Below are 19,462 nucleotides of genomic sequence, written 5' to 3'. Positions count from 1 at the left end.
CACGAAGCTGCAGAGCTTCGATTGGACCTTCCGCCGGCCGTCGTTAAGTGATACGCGAGGCTCATTAAAACATGGCCATCCCAATCACCATCAACACCATACACCCCGCGATGCCCTGTTTAAATCAGATGCATGAGGGCAGGCGTTGTTTCGCACTGCTATTAAAGATGGCGCCCACGCATTTACGAGGTTACACGGCACAAACGCAGGGGTGAGAAGGCGATCGCCAGAGAGGCAAGTAAAACTCGAAGAACCTATAAAAGTTCAAGCGAGGTTGGTTCAACGGGAAGGTAAGCATCTCAGAAACCCGGCATGGTATAGCTCATGATGTCGCGGCGGCACCATTTCGATGGAGCCGAAATTAAAAAGAGAGACCAACGTAATTTAGGTAGTCAAATTTAAGCCGATGTCCCCCATTACGCGTGTTTCAATCTGATCGCGGTTTTGACACGTAAAACCCCGAATTTAACTTGGAAGGTTGTAAATGATCAAAAGTTGCCGAAAATACCTAATTTCGTGCAGACCCCCCCCCCCCCCATATATATATATATATATATATATATATATATATATACGTGTGTATGTGTAAGGTTAATATTTTTTTTTTTTTCGTTTTTCTTTCGGTATCATTATTATTGAGTAAGACAGGTCGCCTTTTCTAAACGTTGGCTTCAAACCGAGACGTTTACTATGCGGTCACTGCTGCTCGTATCATGTAAAAAGAAACGCTAAATAAAATATATATACAACTTTATAGTATCTATAGCGTGCCAGACAAATGAGGCGCGCTGAGAGCGAGAGGGATTGTATACGGGATGGCGAGCTTTCTTTTCCGACAATGCCTCGTGGATTTCTGGACAAATGTTACCAAACAAAAGAGAAGTCAATGCCAATTAATCTGTTCCTTTCCTGCCACTTCTTTATTTTAGACCTCAATACGTAGCGCTAATCCACGAAAGAAAGCCGGTCATATCCTGATTACACACGCGAAGGTCCCTAGTTGGCCTACAAAGAGAAAGAAACGTGTAGCGCGAGCAGTGCGGTTCTGGACAAAGCCGAAATCAAGTGAGAGGAGAATATATGTGGGAGCGGAAAGCGGAGGCAATATTGACGAAGGGCTCTCAAAAGGGGGCCGCGTGCGATATATAAGCCGCGCTGCCTTGAATCCAGCGCTTACAAGCCGTGGCGACGACGCCGGGCAGGCTATATCATCATATCGAGGAGAGAGTGTGCACGAAGTTGGCCCGAAGTCGACTGCGTAACACGGCGCTTTCCCAACCGACACGGCTGAGGGGCAATCTTGTTGTCCGTGCGTCACGGCTTCAAGGCGATGCTTACGCGCGATTAAGTTGCGCATGCGTGGAGTGATATCTCTCCACTGCAGGAGAGGGAGATCCATTTCATTAATCGCGCGTGTCCGAAATCTCGTTCTAATAGATTCCTCAGCAGAGATCCGCGGAGATCGCTGCGGAGCAGTACAGACCATGTTCCGCTGATAGCGCATCGAATCGAAGCGTTGGTGGTGCCCGCGTCGCAGGGGCGCAGCCAAAATTTTTTTCGGGGGGGGGGGGGGGTTCAACCATACTTTATGTATGTTCGTGCGTGCGTTTGTATGTGTACGTGTATATACGCACAAGCAAAATTGAAAAATTTCGGGGGGGTTTGAACCCCCCAACCCCCCCCCCCCCCCTTGGCTACGCCCCTGCCGCGTCGCGTCCGATTTAATTGCCGTCGCTTTCTTGTTGCTTAGCACGAGGTCGTGAGTTCGATTCTTCACGTTAAATAAAATTATGTAAGCGAATGCCGTATATGTATGGACACGGAGAGATTACGAAGGCAAATCTTGTCTCTGTCACATTATTAAAGACGATCGCGTGCACTGCGAAAGGCCCTTTACAAAAAGAACATGACTGTCACAGGTTTTTACAAAGTCTCGTTTACCAGTACTCGTGACAAGAGCGAAAATGTATAAAAAAAATAGATGTACACAGACCTATTGTAGCATGTTAAAGTACCTTTCATAAAAGCAAGTTATTGTCGAATATATTAGTCTTTGTTAAGGGACCAGAGGAATCTTGACAATGTCTATTCAGTTTCGTATTTATGCAGCCTTTGCCGAATTTCTGGTGACAGACCTTTTCACTTACAACGGAACTCTGACTATAGAAATGTCCTTTCAAAGTACTGACAAGGGCTCGACAACGACAAGTTCTCCCTACTATCATTGCCTTTAATGAAGACAAGAAGCTTGCTGACAAAAGCAGCAGCAGAGCAGGTGCAAATATTAATAGCGTTCTGAAAACGTATTATGACATCACTCTTGAGTACTAAGCCAAAATGCTGCTCAATAAACAAGAAACGGAACGACATTGCCAGTGGTTAATTAGGCCGCTCAGACAGCGCACAATGTCCTGCGAGGCCTTGTGCGACTGTAGCAACATTGACGCGTTTATTAGTTTTGTCGCCGCACTGATGAAGGCCCTTGCGACACTGAAAAACCTAATTTCGATAGCTTTTTTCCGCTTTTTTAGTTTGAGTCTATAGCGGATTTATCGATCATAGTCTGTCGTGCGTCGAATGGCCTTCGTCGTTCCGTGTAATTTGCTGCCACACAAGTGCTGTTCCAGCCGGTTCGGCCAGTTGATTTCAAAACACAAGAAAAGGTCGCGCGACTAATGAGTGGTTTATGCGCGAGTGCAGAGCAGCTTGCCGCGTGCGGCTCGTATTAAAATGCATCGCGTTGGGAATCTCGGTTAACAGGCGTCCATACATCCGAGGCTGCCTTCTGTATGTATACCAGTCGCGTGTAATATGGCTTTCAACATGCTGCCCGTGGTCAAAGCGGTCTCAACACTGCACGGTGGCGCAACATAGGTAACAGTCGGTGACGTAAACACTGTTTCGACTACTGGTGTTTCCAAAACCATTTCACATTTTCCGCTGTTATGTGTAGGCTTGGTGCCCCTTTAGCCATGACCACCGTGTAACAACTCATTGAGCCCTACTGTACGAGTGGCATCTTGGGACGGACACGGAGACGAGCGAAATCGATATTTTTTTATTGAGGTGTTATAACGGACGAAGTTAAATCAGAAGCAAGCTTCGTGTAGGAAAGACAAGGTGACGCCAATGGAAGCCGAACCTGCAACCCTCCTTATCGAGCTTGCATTGCTCTGCCCGCGTCTGTATATATGACGCGAGCCCATAACAATCACGGTCACGCAGAATGTGTTCGGTATAGAAGAGCGTTCGTAATAAACGGACAATCAGAAATACAACAGCGAAATGGCAGGGACGTTTATTTTTTTTTCCATATCAGTCGGTGAGCTTACTTTTTTCTTCAATGTTGAACCAATTATCGTCGTTTTGAGACACTGTTCAAGAGCAGGAGTGTGCTCATCACGGAGAGCTTTGCTGCAGACCAGCTCTTTCAGCGAGGCGATATAATTGACCTCTGTTACCAGCTTACAGATGGTGGCGGACCGACGCCATCACCATCAGTAGCTGGTTCACAAACTGCTGCAAGTGCGGCGAGAAAAAGGAGAAGGGACGCTTGAAGGGGAGTAACCAAGGGAGGGAGGGTTCAATTTTTCAATTTTGCTTGCGTATATACACACGCACACATACAAACGCACGCACGAACATGCATAAAGTATGGTTACGCCCCCCCCCCCCCCCGAAAAAAATTTCTGGCTACGCCCCTGGACGCTTGAAGGGACTTTGCGAACGTGGTGGTACATGATGCGACCTTGCGGAGAAAACCGATGTCGGATAGAATTTTTTGCAGTATAGAGCACAGTCCTCACTATTTCGCCTTTCTGTTTTCTCGGAACGCGTTTTCTAGGAGGTCATGCATTCATTCAGTCTGTGCAGGGCTCAAAAAGACGAGGACACTGTTATTGTGAGCGCTGCAGAAGCTAAAAGAGGTGAATGAGTAACAACTAGCTCAGTTTTCAATTTCAATACTTAAAAGCATGTTCCGTAGCAGAGACGCAAGGAGGCTGGCGCCTTCCGTGCTCGCCCGAGATGACGTCAGTGCATCCGCGCATAGTTGAAGGGATCGAGAGTTTTGAAGGCGAAAGCCTTAGATGCCTCATCAAACACGAAAATTGACCGTCGGCAACACGAGTGATGAAAAAAATCACCATGACGCGCAAGTCGCCAAAATTTGTGATGTCATGACATCGTCGCTTGGTCAAATGTGGGCCGATCACGGAGGCATTGCAAAACGAGATGAGGTGCAGGAACCTTATATTGCCTCCAATCCTGGAGGCAGCGCAAAACCACGTTAGGTGCAGAAAGCCTTCAGAGGGGGAAGGGGGAGGATCAATACATTGACTGAGAAGAAGAAGAAGAAGAGATATCGCCTTCGAGTCGTGTTAGGCGAATGCATAAGGAACCTTTGCGAGCTTTTTCGCACTTCTCGGGGTCACGTGACCTGAGCAGACACATGACGTATGACGTCAAACCACCGCCATACAATTTGAATGAAATGGATGTTTCTGCCTGGCGTGCAGTGACACGGGCCAACTGGTGTCACTGCACGGGGGGCCAGTAACCTACGGCGTGGTGCTCCGTGGTTCTCATTAATTTGCCAGCATCACTAATGCCAGAGCCAGGCTCGACAGCGGCGTGCCGCTTTACCATTGACGTTATACCAATGACGTGACGTTTCTGTTCGGGTCACGTGACCCCGTGCTGTCGAGGTGCGAATACACTCTGCCATAGTTGAATGCCCGTTTGCACGCAACGTCACGAATGCAGCTTTATTTCACCTTGCCAGTACCCAAACATGGCCGCTGCAATGATGTCAGCGCAACCACCGTTACTGAGTGCAGCGTCATAGCGCGTTGCACCACTACGAGAGCATTGCATACTGCGTTTTCGCGCTGGCCTGTTTGACTAGATTACCGCTCTAATCGGTTTATCGCTCGGATGCGAGACTTGATAAGCGGCTGTTATTTGTGTAATATATATACGAAGAGGGTGGCAAGGAGAATGCAATGTTATGGCTAACCGCACTTTAATTGTCTAGCGTGAAGTGCGGGTACCTGGATGGCGTAAACAGTGGATGTGAGGGGAGGGAGAGAGAATAGAGGGTGGGCTATTAAGGTATGCACTGAGGAGCGACACATCGCACTGTGCCTATCCTGCTGCCACGTTTCCCGATTACGCAGCTTTCGACGTGCCAGTGCCCTAAGATGGCGGCCGGATGACGTCAACGGAAGTAATCTATAGTACGACGTTTAATCCTCCTCCTAGATATTCCTGCGCTGCCCTCTGGCGTTTTGGTAGGGGTCGGGACAACCGGTATCGCCAGAACGAAAGCCTCCGAGATGAAGAGACGTTTCGTGACTTTTCCGCTAGGGGAAGGGCGCATGCGCTGTGGCATCGTGAAAAAGAAGGATTGCCGGTTTTATCATCGGAATAAGGAAGTCAAAAAATGTTTTACAAATGGCGATGTGTTGCCACTGACGGATCGGTTGCCAATCCCGAAGCGAGAAATTCGAGACGGGCCAGTGATCGCGTTAAAGCCCTGCACGTGCTCATGCGCCCGTACACAGGCTCAAATACGCCGGAAGTTTTCTCTACCATGATTCTGCAGACGACATGGAACGGGGCTATAGCCGCAACAACGACGACACGAAAAGAAAAAAAAGTGAATTAATTCGAGACGACACTAATATTTTTCGTGATCTTAATCTATTCGCATACGAATACTGTCATTACACGGCTACGCCCCGGAACGAGGTTGCGGAACCGCGGCGTCGCCCTCGCAGCGCGGCATGGTATATCGATGCGTTTCTTGTTTGGGTTTTTGTGCTTGCGCTTGTGTATACAGAATGACTGCTCCGTGGCCGATTTTGTTTGCTTTTTTAGTTCAGCGTCAATCCGTGCCTGTGTCGCTGTGTTCGGCCGCAAAGACGGCCCGTCCTCCTGTCGTGTAATTTGCCTCGGCTTTCTACGACCGGTTTTCTCTTCCGCGCGCGGCCGATAAAAATATATTGGCGCAATTCAGATGTCGCCTTTGCACGTGTGCAGACGCGCAAATAGGCATAACGAGAGGGAAAAAATGGCCGAAGTATAAATGATAGGTGAGACGAGGCATGCGGGTGAGGCGAGTCTATTTATTCATCCGTTGTATATACGCGATCCCCTTGATCCTTCCGGTGGGCGTAGTATCTTATGTCAGTCATACTTTGTTGCTTTTTTCTTCTTGGCTTCTCGATACAGCGTGTCGTGTGGCCAACTTACCGCGCATGCGCGGTCGGTGACAATACCGATAGCGACGACAGGTTAATTCGTTAACAAGAGCGGGTCCCGGCGGCGTAGCACGTGTCTGCATTCGTGAACTCAGCTTTTTCAATCATAACATGGCTTGAGAAAGGGTTGCTACTTATGCTGCTCGAATGCTGATCCGAAGGTCGCGGGATCAAATCCCCTCAGCGGCGGCCGGATTTTCGATGGAGGCGAAAATGCTAGAGGCCTGTGTACTTAGACTTAGGTGCACGTTAAAGAATACCGGGTGATCGAAATTTCCGCAGCCCTCCACTAAGGCGTCCCTCATAATCATTTGGTAGTTTTGGGACTTAAAACCCCAACAGTTACTGTCATCCAAACACCCGCGCTTTCAGGCAACCGGTTCGCAAATTGGCATATTTAGGACAGGAAGGCTTACGAGTCGTCGCAGAATATCCAGAGAATAAATCATTGGGCGTGGAATTGTTGACACGGAAGCCATAAATGTTGAACAATATCGCCCAAAACTACGAGTCGTACGGAATGCGAATGCATCAGGATAGACCGCACAAGGTTACGACCGCAACAGACAACCTCCTGAACAGAAGGGGCGCACATCGGCATTAGGTGTTAAGCCCTTTATAAGAAACGACACCGATGAGAAACGTATTTCGGAGAAAACAGAACATCGCTTTCCGGTGTGATCCGAAATTGGTTTTCAGTACAATTGTATAGTGTACACAGACAAAGGGTATGCCTTAGCTCAGTAAAAGCGCCGCTTTTAAAACCTTTTTATCAGGTGCAAACTGTCTGCACACTTTTCGCATCGGCAGGTGTACGGGACGGATAGAACAAAGCTGGCGCTGCTTTGTCCCTCTTGATTTGCATCCTCGCAGGACAGCTGAATTGTTCCCACGACGGCCGCACGTGAAAGTACAACGCAAATATCGCTCCGACATGCACGCTCGTATGTACTCGAGGCACACCTGGGAAACAGGTCAGGTTCGCAAAGCGCGGAGCTGGAAATGTTTGCCTTCGAAGTGGCCGCCGCCACGGACCGACCGTAAAGAGTTTATCGTCCTCACCAAGGCACACGGTGCGCGTCGTCCCGCCGTATTTTTATTGCTGGAACACAGACCGTACCACATAGCATCAAAGTTTAACGCACACTTGGGTCGCCACTGTAACGCGATTGGAAACAGTGCACAGCCATGGTGGTCGAAGGGTTTTCAGGAGCAGGAATGATGCACTAAGTATAAAGTCGTAAGCAGGCGAGAGGGCAGAGACTGCAAGTCCGTAGAGCGATGCGTAAAAGACGAGACCATCGAGTTAAGTACACAATGCCCGAGAAGTTCCGCTCTGTTAAGGCGAAAGCCTCAGATACCTCATCAAACGCGAAATTTGACCGTCGGTGTCGGCGGCGTCAGCAGCCGGGGCGGAGGCACCCCCCCCCTTCTACCAAGAAATTCTTTTCCCATGGGATAGAGAGCACAAACCGACGCTCGACCTGACTTATCTGCCAGACCCAATGTCGCATCAAGGAGGTGCCCTCCCCCCCCCCCCCCCGAAAAAAAAATTCTGCCTACGCCACTGCGTCAACACGAGTGATCAAAACGAACGATCATCATCATCACGTGATGACGTCATCATGACGTCACCGATCGCCAGAATTTCACGTCACCACGACGTCGATAACGTGACCTCACATGATGACGTTATCATATGGCGTCGTCGCTTGTTCAAACGTGGGCCGATCACGGATGTTGTGCAAAACCAGGTGACGTGCAGAAAGCTTGAAACGCCTGCGATCCTGGAGGCCGTGCAAAACCACGTTAGGTGCTCAAAGCTACCGGGAGGGTGGCGGGACAGGATCAATACATCGACTGAGAAGAAAAAGATGGCTTTCGCCTTCGAGTCGTCTTAGGCGGGTGCATAGGGGACCTTGCGAGTTCTTCGCTATAACGCGTGACGTCTCTGGGTATGTTGCATCATTGGCCATTGTAGAAGGCTGTCGGGAAACGGAGTAAACCAGAAACTAAACAAAGAAATACAATTGTATACTGAAGAAGAAAACAGCAAAATCGGGCGGTATATATATTTTTACAAGGTCACTTAGCAGACGATCTGTGCGGCTGCAGCGTGCGACTCGGGAGACCACCGTGACCGCGACCTCCGCTGGGGCAAGGAAGAGAAGCGGAGGGCGGTGGAAGGCTTTGCGCCGATGAACTTCGGCATTCCGCGACGAGGCGCTTGCGAAAGGCCCGTTCTTGCATCGCATAAACGAAGAAGCGAAACCGGCCTCGGTATACACAGCGATGGCGCCGTATACGTGAGAAAGCGGCGATAGCCGCCTTGCCCCCGAAACTATCTCTGACCCGAGAAGTCCTCTGGCACGCGTAGCCCGGCCGCTATAAAGCACTGTTCAGCGCCATTCGCGGTGAACAGACGCGCGAACGCTGTGGAGGTCGTGAAAGCCGCATTTTCCTACAGCGACTGTAGTATAGCGCAGCCGAAAATTTTTGTTGTTTCGCGCCGCTACCGTCGACGCCACTGCCACGTGCGGCGGTGCTATGCGCATGCGCTTCGAGTTATCGCTGAACGGCATATAGAAGCAGCGACTGTGGTAAGGCTAGCGCGCTTAAAAAAAAAAGGGGGGGGGGGGGTAGAGTTCGCCGTAACTTGTGGGCATGCGACGGCCACATAACACTGCATATATAGTGCACAGATATTATTGAAAAGCAGATGCCAGCACATACTCTTCACTTTCTGTTCGTGGCACGGACGTCGCTTAGAATGATATGGACCAGCCGAATCATTACTTCAGCAAAATTGTTCAATTAAGTGATAATTGGTACACATCGACTCCCATCAAAAGTCATGGTTTATCGAATTTGCACCGACTGGTCGGTCATGCACTACACATCAACACACGCGTGGTCTAGTGCGAAAATTATTGCGCGACTTCGCGCAATCGCGTTAGCGCGCGTCTGCGTGCGCATATCGTCAGTGTCCGGTGCACAGCAGTCCATGTTGGTAACTATGTTGCGACCGTTTTCAAATCTGGTTCCGCGAACTGCGCCGTGACTCCACTAATTAAGCTGAATTAAACTCCACTAATTAGGCTGAGTATGTCAAACGTTTTCAAGCGCAAAGAAGGCCTCGCTGACGCACCTGTGGGCGAGGGTTTAAGCACTTACAAACAGTTGGGAATGCTTGTATGCAAGCTAACGATACGTACTCTCCATTTCGTTATACCCCAGGTGAGAAAAGAAAGATTGCTTGTTACTCTTTTCGGCGACTCCTGAATTGCCACATATACGACTCCCTTTAAAGATACACGTTGGAGATCTCTCTTTTGGAGATCTCTATACTCTCTTCGGAGAGTCGTGGCAGGAGCGACACTCCGAAAGAGTTAACACGCATCTTTATAAAGAGGGTTATATATGCGGCAAGTCGGGACTCACCCAAAAATTATGGGCAGTTCCACTCTAAGTGAATGCTGGGGAAGTGCAATGCACGCCCTATCCCCGTGTTTCTCTTTTCGCAGCATTTCTTCGCTCCTGCACCTCGGGATCGGCTCGATACCGGCGTTTCGCGTTTGTGTTTCTCTGGCTGTCAAATTGGGATTTTCCTTACGTTGTTGGCGTTTGGCTTCTGTGTCCCGTTTTCCTAAAGTATGGTTGAGCAATCGACGTAATCATTATTCTTCTGCTCGCTTAGCGCTAACGGCGGGATCCGCCCTTCGTCGGCACTGCCGCTCTCGGGTGAGCGCGCGCTGTCGTTCTCGGCTAGCCTACGCAGCGGCGTCCATGGCGGGAAAGACCCTCCGCCAGCCGGCGCCTTCCTTTTGGTTGCTGCGTGGGAGTGCTAGCGGCGAAACTCTCAAGAGGCGGAGAAGGAATAACTTTATTGATAAGAACTTTCCGATGATGGGATGGTGGCGCCGTCTATCGTCTTAGCGGCGAAACTCGGCGGCTGTTTCGCTTGGAGCTGCGTGACCACGGATGGGCGCAATTTGCCTTCGGTATAAACGTGCTTTTCCAAGTAATGATCTAATGACCTTAGTATCGGAGTTTACTGCCTCCCGAATCGACTGCCGCAAAAAATCCGTCAAGAATCAGCGGAGTTACGGGGGTTTGGCGCACGCTCTCAGAGCTTTCTCTCTTTCTCGTGCCGACGAGCGCACTGGAAGCTAGACAGGGAGGGATGGCACGGGGGTATGAAGTTACGTCAGCGCGCGTCATGAAACGCGATCGCTCTCCCGCTGTGATTCGCATGCGCGAGTGCGGCTACCGTGTAAAGTTAGCAGACTGAGGAGTGCGGCGCGGGCAAGTGGCGGCACCCCGTGGCAAGAAGCGCATCTCATCCGGCTATCGGCCAATAAGCATGCTATGTCTCCGCGACGTCAACGTGCAGACGCCCCGCCCACCGACGAGAGTGAAAACCGGCCTCTGTTTGAAAAGAGGGCGCCTGAGGAAACGGCAACTTCGCGCTCCGCTTGTGGCCTTTACGCGGCGCGCACGACCGTAATATTTTGCAGAGCAGTTCATAGCCGTGTCAGCTTTCCGCAGGTTGTGTTTTTTCAACAAGCCCAAGGGGTGCTTCATGACCCCTTTAAAAGAGTAACAGGCCATGTTCCTTTTCTTAGAGTGGAGACTATAGATTAGAAAAAGTGAAACGGGACATGTAGCGCAGGCGTCTTTCTGTTTGCCTATTTTCACACTAAAACTCAGAATTGGTAGGTAAACCGTTTCCTTTTATGGCAGTGTGCGAATCATTCAACACTTCGGAGTCGATATACTGTCAACGTATGCACCTGAATGCAGCGTTTACTTTCCTTGAAAACACCATGCTCACTTCGTTTTCCCAAGTCAGAAATTTGACAGGTCTTTGCCACATGTGACGCGTGACTTTCAGTTTAAAGCTTTCTCTTTCCTGAGCGTTCCGTTTGGATTCGTGTGTTCAGATTCGGCACGTCGCGAAATCACGACAACAGGCTAGAGACGTTGAAGCCGTCACTTGATATCGGGCAGTGCTGTACAGGGCGAAGTAGAAGGCGCCTTTGTATGCATGCTATTGTGTGTTACACTTGTCACGCCTCCTGTAGCTGCCATGCATGTGAGCCTCATCTTCTACACTTAATCCGCTTTATTCGCGAGACCTGGATCACTGTCGCTGCGTGAGCACTTTTACCAAAACGGCGAATACTAAGGCGTAACCTCCAGGTTTCGGTGTATTTGCAAACTCAGTGACTCAGCTAAAAAGTGCAACAGTGAATTAGTTTAGACTGACAAATTACTGGTTGAAAAATCTATGTCATTAATTGGCGCCTCACAGTTTTTAATATAAGTAAAATGAATCAGTATTTCATTTCACAAATTTTCGCGCCGAAATTGCGCATGAATGTCAGTGTGGCATTACATATTTCAAAATTTTCCCGTATTTTGGCAATATTGGCTCAACAAAACTTCTTGAACACGGTACGTTAAACTTTCTGGCTCCATCATTCAACAATGTCATAATTTGTACCGATCAAAAACTACGTAGGTCACATAAGACGCAGTCAAATTTATGACGTCACAGCGAGACGAGTCAGTGCGCAAACTTCAAGTTGGTGTCGCCAAGCTACATTTTCTCTTTGCGCGTTTTCTTCATCATCAGCGTCTTCTCTCGGGAAGAGGCGCGCTTTGGTATTGTAAAAGTTAATTGCTAGTACGAGAAAAAACATTTTCTCTTTAGTCTCCGTTTAATATTTCGCCGCCCACACCTGAATAACACCAGGATAATACACAACACACCACACACACACACACACACACCCACACACACACAACACACACACACACACACCACACACACACACCACCCAACACACACAACACACACACACCACACACACACACACACACACACACACACACACAATCATGCAGTTGAGCATGCACGTGTGCATGGAGCAAAAATGTTTGTGCAACAAATTGGCGTAATTCAAGTTCGGAAAACTTTTCTCGGTGAATAACAAAGTTCCGAAGAGTTGGTATATTACATATCCTTTCTCTCTCTCTTAATTTTTTTTTTTTTTTGTCTTGAAGCTCAGCCTGAACGGCGCTGGACGAGAAATTTGATTCCAGTGGAAACTTGTTATGGACATCGAAAATGGCGAAGGGAGTTTTAATCGAGGCTCATTCGTGTAGTGCTTACGTAGTTCATGGCGGCGTTTGCTGTATGCCGTTATTAAGCTATACCCGTAGCTGCAGGTACGTTGTGCGCATTTAAGGTGTACACTAAGCTGAAATGTCTCCCAACATTCGGGAGCCATGTACAGTAACATACAGCTAGAGTGCTGTGTATTACACTAGTATTGTCCACAGGTAAATGAGGTACAGTAACTGCAGTTACTGTGCGTTACTGTGCGTTACGGCTTTCGACTATGTTACAGTGGCTAGCCACTGTAACTATGTGGATGATTTCGTGGGGAGCCTACAGTGACCTGATGGGATGGATAAGGGTGAACCCTTTTCATGGTGAGCGGAACACGCCACCTAGCCGTGACTAGTATCACATATACATACTATGTATACTTAAAAAAAGGTTAATTTCACTCCTTGATTTTAGCCACCAATCAGATAACGCATATTTGTTTATTTCTACCCGCTTAGACTCCTCAATGATTTGAAAAATTCGGCCTTCTTGCGCTGAACTGCATGGAACGCAGGGTTCAGCCGTTTCCTCCTCTCACATGTATAACCGCGTAACGTGTCTATCCAACTAGACTATAGAGGGTTTGGTCTATCCATTGGTATGTATAGTCCGCAATACTCCCGTCCTAGTTTCGAACCAAAGAGTCCCCTCTAATTATCGTAAATATTTTCTTAGGAAAATTCCTGCTCGAAAGTTCTTCATGTTTGCATTATCCATTCAACTAAAGTATAGGGGCTTTACATTCAACGACCTCGAGCTGCCATCTAGCGATCATTCTGTGAATATCTCGCCCGTCGTAGGGAAACGCGCCTTTCTCAGAATGAAATCTTCCTCGTCATAATCCACTGCAAGCGCTAACGCCAACGCAGCCGCTAACGAAGTGGGCAGGTTGGGTCTAGTGGGTGGGAAGGCAAGAACAATAAATTTTCTGCGGCTGCGAGGCTGCGTGCTCTGGAGGAGCCCTCGGCTAAAAAATAACCAATGAGATTTAGTAATTGCGCATAAGAAAACTCGTACATGATTTCTGACCCGATTGAAAAAGGCTATAGTTTTCCGGTTCAAGAGAGACTGCATTCAATTTCACGGTAACGAACTTGGCAAAATGAAAAACAAAAATCACGTGAAAAAAATAAAGGGTATGAGTCACACTTATAATACAGCGACCAATTAGTCGTGAGCATTCCAGTGAAAAGTTGAGCACTGTGGCGTACTAATGCCGCAGTGAGCGCATGGTAATATGATATAAAATTAGGTAAAAAAAAAAAAACTGAGGCAGCTACGCCCTAGCTATAGTGGTGCGAAGACTGAGGAAACAGCGGAGCTGACTCCGCTAAACCATGCTATACCCTCCCTTCTCCTTTCCCTGCTCCGCGCCCTCAGATCATGTTTTCTCATCCTCACTTCCTTTCGCCACTTATTGCTAGGCTATATAGTATACATGAATATGCTATGCTTTAAGTCTGTCCCCTCCTCCTAACCCTCACATAACTCACCCTGACTTTCCTTTCCCACCCCCTTGATATAGTATGCTGTACATGGCTATGCCCTTTCCCCTCCTTTCCATCCTCCTCAACCTCAATTCACTTCCCACCACTTGCCTATACTACACATGGCTATGGTACGATTTTCCTTCTCACCTCCTTTCCCTCCCCCATGCTAACTATGTATTCACTCTCCTCCCCTATCCTACCGTTGTATTGGCACAGCTATAATCGGCTTTCCTCCTCTCTTAGCTTCGCTCTCCCTGCTTCGCCAGTTGCGCGGTCGACAAACGGCGCTACAACAAGCTTAACAGCTCCGCTCTTAAAAGAATTTTGCCACCACCAAACACGGTACGATTGAACCGTTGGTGCTAAGTGCACACGCAAGCACAAGAGAGAATGTCGCCGAGATTTTTGTGCGCGACCGCCAAGACCGCATAATTGGCGCAGCTTCCGCAATCTAATCTGGCCCGAAACTTCCCATGTTTCAATTAAATGATCGCTGGTGATGGAGCAGCTCAAAGGACAACCGTGTGGGGTTGACAAACATGCTGTGAAGAAAACATTCCGAGGTCGATCAAACGGCTGTGCCTGCGAAAGGGCGCTATACTTTAATTCTTTTCTCTCGTGCACGTTCTTATTCAACGCCGACGCCATTCGAGACTTGATGCTAGTTGCAAATTATCCACTGTAATTAGTACGCCGACAGATGATAAGGCAACGCGCTAAGAGCGCAGGATAATGGCTAGTGCTGTACCCATTCTTAGGTCCTGCATGGTCGAAGAGCGCTAGACCTGTTTCGTCGTCCTGGTCGACGACAGCTGGTCCTATAGGCTCATTCGTTAGTTCTTGTCGACGCGTCTCGCGTTAGTACTGGTCGACGTGCGCAGGTCCTAATTGTGTCGTTGCTTATCCCTGATCGACTAAGCTCTTGTCCTGTGCTCGTTCCTTAGTAATGGTCAACACTCTCTTATTTATTTGCCGGTTTCTTCCAACAGGCAAGCACCGCCGCCGTACCACTTCAGCGCAGCCGTCTCCATTCCCGTGACGCGCCATGTTCCCGTCAAGGGCGATACGGGCACGAGCCGCCCATAGTACTCGCACACACAGTCAGTGTTCAACATGCAGGCGTTTTCCAGAGCGACTTGCAAACTGCCACACACTACACTAGAACCCAATGGGCCACGAAATACGGTGGACATCGAATTGTAGCCGGACGTCCACGTCCAGAGCATCCCCAGGATGACCTAGAGCCGTGCATTTCGGTTCTTCTTAACGACAGTTTTGCTTTCTGTCTCGAACATCCCCAGGATTTCTACACTGGATTTCGGACGTTACTACTTGGACGACCGCGGGACATCCACGGACATCATCCTGTGATATTAATATTTTCTGCACTGCGTTTTGGTGCAAGGGACATATCTGCTGGGGACATCGCGTTAATGCCGCGACTGTGGATTGTGAATTCACTAAAACTTTCGAGGCAAAATTGCCCGCTTCCGCAAAAAAAAAAAGCAAGAAAAATGCCCACAGTTCAAGCGCCTCATCGCTACAGAAATGGAAATGAATAGTTCAAGCTGCTCCAGCCGGTTTTTTTTTATTTATTTATTTATTTTTTATTATTTATTTATTTATTTATTTATTTATTTATTTATTTGGAGATATACCCGCAACGCGCCGTGTTGGCATTATGCAGGGGGATGGGTGAAATACGAAAAATACAAGTCAAACATGTTTCTTAGCTATAAATAAATGGTGAATACAAAAAAAAAAACGATGTAGAAGTGACAGATCGATGATGAGAGTTCGTACATACGTCGTCAGTAGACACATTTTAACACATTGCTGAATTACAGTACATAACAGAATGCAGCGTGCAACAATAATTACTGTTTACTCTCTCGGAATGGTACACATGCGAATGGCAGAGCACTGAAATATGTCCCATATGTGTCATAGCAGAGAAAAAAATGCATTATTATCAGTTGATTCCATTCTCCGATTGTTTTTAAAAAGAAGGAATTCGAAAAACTAGCAGACCTAAAGGATATTCTTTTATTTCTGTTCTGAACTTTTTATATTTGTCTTACATCGAGAGGCTCCCAAATGACGCAAGCGTAGTCCATATTGACCCCACATGTATGTAAAGTCTCCTTAACTTCTTGTTGGCACTTAAAGTTCCTGCGAATGAAGAATAGCATTTTACTAGCTTTTGATATTAAGTTTGGTCTATGTTCTGGTTCCAGTTCATTGCTTCTGTTAAACAAACTCCCAAGTACCTACATTGAGGTGTTTTCGTAATTGCAGCGTACTAATACTATAGAAGCTTTGGATTTTCGTAATTGCAGCGCTACTAATACTATAGAAGCTTTGGATTTTTGGAATTTTCTCGAAAAACTGACGTGGTTGCATTTTGAAATATTAAGCGCATGTTCCAGTTCGAGCACCAACGTAGTGTTATGGTGTTTAGGTCCTCCTGTAGTAGTAGTTCTGCATCTGCGGATGACGCAATTCTCCGATAGATGACGCAGTCATCTGCAAATAATTTCATGCTGGATTGTATGTTATCTGTTATGTCATTTATGTATACCAGGAATAAAGGAGGACCCAGAACGCTATCTTGCGGCACGCCTGAAGTTACGCTGACATACGATGATATCGCTTCGTTAAGAACTACACACTGCTCGCGACTACTTGAATAATTTCGGATCCAGGTTTGTAGTTTAGCATCTATGTGTATGGAAGGGAGCTGGATAGTTAAAGATTATGGGGTACCGTGTGAAATGCTTTGCGAAAATCAAGAAACAAAACGTGAACAGATTCATTGTTAAGTGTCTGTAGTATATCATGCTGAAATTCTGCTAGATGCGTTATACGTGAGCGGCCCTGCCGAAATCCATGCTGCGAGTTAGTGAAAAACTGAGTAGATTCAAGATATCTCCATATTGCGCTGTAAATAACATAATACTCTAATAACTTGCAGCAAATTGAAGTTAAGGATATTGGGCGGTAGTATTGTACAAGCCTTTTGCTACCTGCCTCACGGGTACCACATTTGCCGTTAAATTGTGGACTTTGCTAAATACTTAAAGCAACGTTTCTTTGTGCCGTGACTAAATCGCAGCGTGACGGCCAGGCATGCATGAGCCGAAACACTGACGAACTCCACATCGCGCGATTTACCAACGGAACTATCGTGTGCGCAGATGTCCGTAACAGCAGTACGAAAGGACTGGAGTTGGTGTGGCATCGAATACTAAGAACCCTCGATTCCGTTGTAATATGTACAGTTCTCGCAAACAATCAAAGATTTTGCTTTAATTTAAAGCTTAAATCGCGGCGGTGGCCACATGTTAGAGCGTTCGCTTCGTTTGATTCCCAGTGCCGACTCCCCCACCCCCTGGTTTTCCTAAAGCGTAGAGGATACATCGACCTTTTTTTAAAAAAAAAAAGTGCACATGCGATGAATGTCTCTTAATTTCAACAACTATATTCCACGCACGTCTGATGCACGTACTGAAAGGGCTAACTGCATGTCCGTCATGTGTCCAAATGTACGGCTCCCGCACTCATCGGACGTTTTACGGATTGCCAATTTTCTTGCGCGTAAGGGTCCTATGGTTGTCCGTAGTAGCCGACGGATTCCTGAGGATCTCCATCGGACATTCGTATAGCCAAAACTGCCATGCCAGTGGATGCCCATCGGACTTTCAATGTCCCATTGGGAATACGCATCCTGCGCGCATTGTGGCGTCACAAGTGCTGTCCTCCAGATGGTGGCATCGAGAAGGGGCGTGAACGTTCTGTCACCGTGAAGGAGCAGGACGATGCGCGAATCTGGTATCTCGAGCACCTTTGAAATGAGGGATCGAAATGTATCCAAAGATGCTCTTTCGTATTGCAAGTGCCGGAAGCGATAGTTTCGAGCTGGAAACGACTCCTGTGTGTAGACATAATCAATTTGTTACAGGTCGCTAGCCTGACTTGTCGAGGCTTTAGTCGCCATTGCAGTGCACCACACGTACTGTACAGGTCTCAATACGAAACAATTTGCGGCCAAGCGGCGCGTCCTTCTCAACCTCCGTGCGCGCGACTCACCGAGCGGGTCCTTGAGCTGTCCCTGTTGCCGGCTGCTGTCCCGGGGCCTTTCTCGGATGTTCAAAATTCAGCGATGTCGGCGGGCTCCGAAGATGGTCGCGAGCATGCCGCAAAAGCCCTGGTCTCGCGCACGAGCCCACGGGACTGCGAGCCTCGCGGTGCTGTGACGTCATTGAGGCACGTCCTTATATGCCCCTCTTCGTCTTCCGTGGCGCCTCCGCGTAAGTATACTTTATTATTATAGATAAGAAAGCACCAAAAACAGCGAGAGGGAACTAAGATTAGTGCCCTGCCTCCGAGAAGAAGATATAAAGCGTTTGCTTGCACAGTAGCCTTGGTTTACGCGTTGGCATATGAAGGGAACATACCCATAGTGGGAGATTGCCAATTAAGAATTGTGTGTTTATCGCGATACCTTTCAAAGCTCCCTTATTTTTTTTGTGAACTGCACGAAATTCGATTCCCCGTTTCATTAAGAGAGTTGTACAAAGTTTTACGAAGAATAAGTTCTTTCTCAAAGATATGTTTAGTGTGTCCTGCTACTGCATAATGCAGCTGCACAAGAAAAAAGAAACAGTTCCAAGTTACGGACGAATGTCCGTAACATTAAAGGGGCACTGCAACTCTTCAGCATGGTCAGAGAACGCTGCCGATCGGTAGTCGTGGCTCCTGAGGACATCTGAGCCAAACATTATAGCGCAGCGTGCGGCTGGAATTAACAATTAGATCTCAGTCAGCTAGAAATCGCTCGCTCTTCTCTCGACAAATGATGCCATAACCGAAAGTCCATGGCAATGAGCATCGCAAGCTGCAAATAGCTACCACGGCCGCCGTGGGATGCCGCCTCGTGCCCGCTCGCGATCACACTGAAACTAAGGCGCGCATTCCAGGGGAAAAAAAAAGTGATCCGGGTCATGACATGCGCTGACGAACGGGCGGTGCTTCTTGTCCCCTTTTCATCCCCCCTCCTGTGTAGCTTTCAGCGCGCTCATTGGTACGAAAGGAGAGGAGAAGCGCTTAAAGCGTGCAACAAATCCTGTACCTCCGCTCGTACTCGACGGATTCTAAAACTTTTTGTGGAAGTCGATTCGTGAGGCAGTAAACGCTTTGATGAAGCCATTCGATTATTACTTGGAAGTGTTGCAGGGCCCCTTTAAGCTATGCACCAACTATCCCAACGTTACATGCTGTTACACCGCCATTATGATTAATTAGGCCTGGCCTGTGACCTGCACAGGAGTTGGTAGCTAAAAAGAAACGTTCTTAGCAATCTTTGGTAAGTGGTAATTCACTTACCAAAGACGGACAGATAGACAGAGAGCATCATGTTGTATGCTGCTGTTCCGACTTGTAGTTGTCATAATGTTTATTTGAACCTAGGTTGGGTCCATGCCTCTTATGGCATTTTTGTCACTGCGATGTATGACAACAGTATCAGTACA

The 19,462-nt window shown here is 47.9% G+C and overlaps 1 protein-coding gene across 1 annotated transcript in view; it reads right to left on the bottom strand.

Annotated features, from left to right (window-relative positions):
• Nucleotides 1–18,155, bottom strand: part of LOC119404663 (AF4/FMR2 family member lilli) — a 90,036-nt gene extending 71,881 nt beyond the window's left edge. Inside the window, exon 1 of the mRNA XM_037671259.2 lies at nucleotides 18,021–18,155. The gene's annotated coding sequence lies outside the window, so the exon portion shown is untranslated. The remainder of the gene's footprint in view (nucleotides 1–18,020) is intronic.
• Between the last annotated feature and the right edge of the window lie 1,307 nt (nucleotides 18,156–19,462).

Source organism: Rhipicephalus sanguineus, chromosome 9, assembly GCF_013339695.2.
Source record: "Rhipicephalus sanguineus isolate Rsan-2018 chromosome 9, BIME_Rsan_1.4, whole genome shotgun sequence".
NCBI lineage: Eukaryota > Metazoa > Arthropoda > Arachnida > Ixodida > Ixodidae > Rhipicephalus > Rhipicephalus sanguineus.
Note: the sequence above shows the minus strand (reverse complement) of the source record. Positions and strands in the feature narration are given on the sequence as shown.